This window comes from Bubalus kerabau, chromosome 17 (assembly GCF_029407905.1).
Source record: "Bubalus kerabau isolate K-KA32 ecotype Philippines breed swamp buffalo chromosome 17, PCC_UOA_SB_1v2, whole genome shotgun sequence".
Lineage (NCBI taxonomy): Eukaryota > Metazoa > Chordata > Mammalia > Artiodactyla > Bovidae > Bubalus > Bubalus kerabau.
The window spans coordinates 58,179,462-58,185,461 of NC_073640.1; the positions used below are offsets into that span (position 1 = coordinate 58,179,462).

General features: G+C 41.1%; 1 protein-coding gene across 1 annotated transcript in view; it reads right to left on the reverse strand.

The window, feature by feature from the left end:
• Window positions 1-5,796, reverse strand: part of LOC129631317 (tetrapeptide repeat homeobox protein 2-like) — a 95,323-nt gene extending 89,527 nt beyond the window's left edge. The window contains exon 1 of the mRNA XM_055552251.1: window positions 5,792-5,796. The gene's annotated coding sequence lies outside the window, so the exon portion shown is untranslated. The remainder of the gene's footprint in view (window positions 1-5,791) is intronic.
• Window positions 5,797-6,000: the final 204 nt, after the last annotated feature.

Here is a 6,000-nt window from a genome sequence, read left to right on the forward strand (position 1 = left end):
TTTCCAATGAGTCCATGCACATATGGACACCTTATCTTTGACAAAGGAGGCAAGAAAATACAATGGATTAAAGACAATCTCTTTAACAAGTGGTGCTGGGAAATCTGGTCAACCACTTGTAAAAGAATGAAACTAGAACACTTTCTAACACCATACACAAAAATAAACTCAAAATGGATTAAAGATCTAAACGTAAGACCAGAAACTATAAAACTCCTAGAGGAGAACATAGGCAAAACACTCTCTGACATACATCACAGCAGGATCCTCTATGACCCACCTCCCAGAATATTGGAAATAAAAGCAAAAATAAACAAATGGGACCTAATTAACCTTAAAAGCTTCTGCACATCAAAGGAAACTATTAGCAAGGTGAAAAGACAGCCTTCAGAATGGGAGAAGATAATAGCAAATGAATCAACTGACAAACAACTAATCTCGAGAATATACAAGCAACTCCTACAGCTCAACTCCAGAAAAATAAATGACCCAATCAAAAAATGGGCCAAAGAACTAAATAGACATTTCTCCAAAGAAGACATACAGATGGCTAACAAACACACGAAAAGATGCTCAACATCACTCATTATCAGAGAAATGCAAATCAAAACCACTATGAGGTACCATTTCACACCAGTCAGAATGGCTGCGATCCAAAAGTCTACAAGTAATAAATGCTGGAGAGGGTGTGGAGAAAAGGGAACCCTCTTGCACTGTTGGTGGGAATGCAAACTAGTACAGCCACTATGGAGAACAGTGTGGAGATTCCTTAAAAAACTGGAAATAGAACTGCCTTATGATCCAGCAATCCCACTGCTGGGCATACACACTGAGGAAACCAGAAGGGAAAGAGACACGTGTACCCCAATGTTCATCGCAGCACTGTTTATAATAGCCAGGACATGGAAGCAACCTAGATGTCCATCAGCAGATGAATGGATAAGAAAGCAGTGGTACATATACACAATGGAGTATTACTCAGCCATTAAAAAGAATACATTTGAATCAGTTCTAATGAGGTGGATGAAACTGGAGCCTATTATACAGAGTGAAGTAAGCCATAAAGAAAAACACCAATACAGTATACTAACGCATATATATGGAATTTAGAAAGATGGTAACAATAACCCTGTGTAAGAGACAGCAAAAGAGACACTGATGTATAGAACAGTCTTATGGACTCTGTGAGAGAGGGAGAGGGTGGGAAGATTCGGGAGAATGGCATTGAAACATGTAAAATATCATGTATGAAATGAGTTGCCAGTCCAGATTCGATGCACGATACTGGATGCTTGGGGCTGGTGCACTGGGAGGACCCAGAGGGATGGAATGGGGAGGGAGGAGGGAGGAGGGTTCAGGATGGGGAACACATGTATACCTGTGGCGGATTCATTTTGATATTTGGCAAAACTAATACAATTATGTAAAGTTTAAAAATAAAATAAAATTTAAAAAAATTAAAAAAAAAAAAAAAAAGAAATCCAATGAGTCAACTCTTCACACGAGGTGGCCAAAGTACTGGAGTTTCAGCTTCAACATCAGTCCCTCCAATGAACACCCAGGACTGATCTCCTTTAGGATGGACTGGTTGGATCTCCTTGCAGTCCAAGGGACTCTCAAGAGTCTTCTCCAGCACCACAGTTAAAGCATTAGTGATGATAAATCTGTGTGAATTTTGTATAAGAATTCTGTGTTTATTTCTTGCAAAATTTCCCTAAGTTTGAAGATAATTAAAAATGAAAACAAAAACTACATAAATAGATGTAGTGATAATAAGCTGGAGGGAAATTGAGATACCATGGACTGAAATCTCTCACACTTTTTTTTTATACCAACCTAATTTTTAAAGAAATCTTTTTTGGCCACTTTGTGTGGCCTGTGGGATCTTAGTTCCCTGCTCAAGGATCTAACCCACAACTCCTGCATTGGAAGCACAGAGTTTTAACCACTGGACCACCAGGGAAGTCCCTGAAATCTCTCTTTCTAAGCATAAGGGTCAAGAACTTGCTTTAGACTCACAGGTATGGGGTTGAATTTAAATACCTAACTGCTCGGGAAGATCCAGGCCTTATTTGCCATTTCATCATTAACATACTGAGAATTTATGAAATGCTTCCAGGTTTTAAGGACTGGGCCGAGAGAATTCTCATATTGGCCACATTGAAAATCTATAATAACAATTGTTATTTTATGGGTTCAGTTCAGTCAGTTCAGTCGCTCAGTCATGTGCGACTCTTTGTGACCCCATGGACTGTAGCATGCCAGGCCTCCTTGTCCCTCACCAGTTTCTGGAGTTTACCCAAACTCATGTCCGTTGATTAGATGATACCATCCAACCAGCTCATCCTCTGTCGTCCCCTTCTCATTCCCCCTTCAATCTTTCCCAGCATCAGGGTCTTTTCAGATGAGTCAGTTCTTCTCCTCAGGTGGCCAAAGTATTGGAGTTTCAGCTTCAGCATCAGTCCTTCCAATGAACACTCAGGACTGATCTCCTTTAGGATGGACTGTTTGGATCTCTTTGCAGTCCAAGGGACTCTCCAGAGTCTTCTCCAACACCACATTTCAAAATCATCAGTTCTTCAGCACTCAGCTTTCTTTACAGTCCAACTCTCACATCTGTACATGACTACTGGAAAAATCATAGCCTTGACTATGCAGAACTTTGTTGGCAAAGTAATGTCTGTGGTTTTTAATATGCTGTCTAGTTTGGTCATAACTTTCCTTCCAAGGAGTAAGTGTCTTTTAATTTCATGGCTGCAGTCACCATCTGCAGTGATTTTTGAGCCCCCAAAAATAAAGTCAGCCAGTGTTTCCATTGTTTCCCCATCTATTTGCCATTAAGTGATGGGATCAGATGCCATGATCTTAGTTTTCTGAATGTTGAGCTTTAAGCCAACTGTTTCACTCTCCTCTTTCACTTTCATCAAGAGGCTCTTTAGAACTTCACAGTTTGTTGTGTCCACACAGTCAAAGGCTTTAGTGTAGTCCATGAAGCAGAAGTAGATGTGTTCCTGGAATTCTCTTGGTTTTTCTATGATCCAACCGATGTTGGTATTTTGATCTCTGGTTTATCTGCCTTTTCTAAATCCAGCTTGAACATTGGGAAGTTCTTGGTTCACGTACTGTTGACCCCTGGCTTGGAGAACTTTGAGCATTACTTTACTAGCATGTGAAATGAGTGCAATTGTGAGGTCAGTTGAACATTCTTTCTCAAAGGAGTGTTATGTAGGGTATAATACAGTTATGAATTCTAGTTAGGCTTTAACGTGGTTTTCTAAGGTTTGGCATTATGGTTTCTCTTTGTCTCTGGTTTACATTTGGCTTATAGAACCTCTGGAATGATCTGTAGCTTTGTACTTAGTATGTCTGTGGTGTGTACAAGCAGAATCTCAGGACCAGCACATACCTACTGAATACAATTGCATTTCAATCAGATCTTCAACTGGTTGCTAGGTAAGTTAAAGTTTAATGAGTATTGATCAAGCCTATCTTGACTACGTGCACTGACCTTGGCCTTGGACTTGAAGAAAGACCTGGGGAAGAGTTGGACAGGGAGGTGAGAAATGATGAAATGTGGGCCTTCCTTATCTTTTAGTAGATTATACCCACTGAAAGCCTCTACCCAAGGGGAGCACTCCCAATGGGCACAGATTGGATCCACTTGGGATCCCCCTTAGAATGAATCAGGCAGACAGTTTCCATCAACCAGTTCGTTCCTAGATAAAGAAAGGAAAATCATAGTCAGTCATTTTGTGCTTAGTCGCTCAGTCATGTCCAACTCTTGGCGACCTCATGGACTGTACCCACCAGACACCTCTGTCCATGGAGATTCTCCAGGCAAGAAGACTGGAGTGAGTCGCCATTTCCTTCTCTGGTCAGCCATTTCAATCTGACTTTAAAAAATTCTCATAAAGTATACAGATCATCCAAGGCACCATCTTAACCGTTTTCAGGGGTACATTTCAGCTGGGCTAAGTGTATTTACACTGTTGTGTAACCAACCTCCAGAACTTTCTCATCTGGCAAAACCAAGGACCCATTATGTAACAACTTTCCATTTTCTCCTCTTTCCAGTCCCTGCCAGTCTCTACCAACTATTCTACTTTTGGTTTCTGATAACCTCATTTATGTGGAATCATACAGTGTGGAATCTCATTTATGTGGAAATAAGTGTGGAATCTCACTTATTTTGCTTAGGGTAATGTCTCCATAGTTTATCCATGTTGTCACCTGAGTCGGAACCTCATTCCTTTTTAAGGTTGAATACTGTTCTGTTATGTGTAGCTACTACATTTTGTTTCATCTGTCAGCGCACATTTGGGTTGCTTCCACCGTTTGGTTATTTATTTAATCCTGTGATACGTTATGTTCGCATTGCCCTTGACTTTTCCCTACCACACCACTTCTAAGGTCATCAACCTTCCTTCTTGCCTAATTACAGTCCCTCAACGACCCCACCCCTCACAGATATATGATTCACGTCCTTGTTGTCCCTTGGATTTGTCTGGCTTTTTTCCAATTCCTGACCATAATCCATGGAGATACCTTTATCAGAAACTATTCCTTTTCACAAAATAATTTCACATTCATTCGTTTTATCTCAACATAGATGTCATTTTATCCACTTTTTGTTTTTCGCTGAGATAATTATGTTTTACCCCCTGCCCTCCTCCCTCAATTATAACTAACAAATGAAAATGTATATATTTAACATTGTCAGTTCAAAAGCAGTAGGGTCAACCTGGCAATACTAAACTCTCCATTGCCCCATTATATTACACAAGTAACTTGATAAGCCTTGTTCTTGCTAGCACGGAGCTTATGGTCTCTTTAATACAAAGCAGAAATGTTAAGAGAAAAAGGATGAAGATATACTTTACATAGAAATGCATATGATGTATTTTTTAAATATATATATAAATATCAAGGAAAATAAATATGGTTTAAAGTTAAAAAGAAAAAGAATGTAGGCCTCCCCTGGTGGCTAAGAATCTGCCTGCCAATGCAGGGGACACGGGTTCCATCCTTGGTCCAGGAGGATTCCACCTGCTAAGGGCGACTAAGCACGTGTACCACAGTGACTGAGCCGCACGCCACACCCACTGAAGCTCTGCAGTCTGAGCGCCACAACAGGAGAAGCTGCCCGCCGCAGCTAGAGAGCAGCCCACTCAGCCATGGAGATCCAGCGTCAAAAATGAGTAATAATAATAATCAAAAGGTAAACATCAAATTTCTTGAAAAAATGTATATCTTTAAGGTATACATGTTAATTTGATATATGTACACATTGTGAGGGATTCTCGGTGGCTCAGTGGTAAAGAATCCACCTGCCAGTGTAGGAGGTTCGATCCCTGGGTGGGGAAGATCCGCTGGAGAAGGAAATGACAACCCATTCCAGTATTCTTGCCTGGAGAATCCCAAAGACAGAGGAGCCTGGTGAGCAGCAGTCCATGGGGTCCCAAAAGAATTGGATATAACTTATCGACTAAACAAAAACAATAACACCACATTGTGAAATGACCACCACAATCAAACTAATTAACATATACATCATCTCACATAATTACCTCCCTCCCCCATTTCTTCTATAGACTTCCCTGGCCAGCCATCTCCTTCCACTCTTGTCCACAAACACCTGAATCTGCCTTGTGATTCACTCCCGTGGGTTCCCCCAATGCCTTAGGTTATCCCTCTGAGCACTCAGCTTATTGTGTAACTGCCTGTCTAGATTCTTTTCTCTGAAAGCCAGTGGCTGTTGTTCAGTTGTTCCATTGCGTCTGACTCTTCGTGACCCCATGTACTGCAGCATGCCAGGTTTCCCTGTCCTCAACTGCACCCCAGAGTTTGCTGAAACTCATGTCCATTGAGTCAATGATGCCATCCAACCATCTTATCCTCTGTTGCCCCCTTCTCCTCCTGCCCTCAATCTTTCCCAACGTCAGCGTCATTTCCAATGAGTCAGCTCTTCAGCAGTATCAGTGTACATTTCTATTCCCCCAA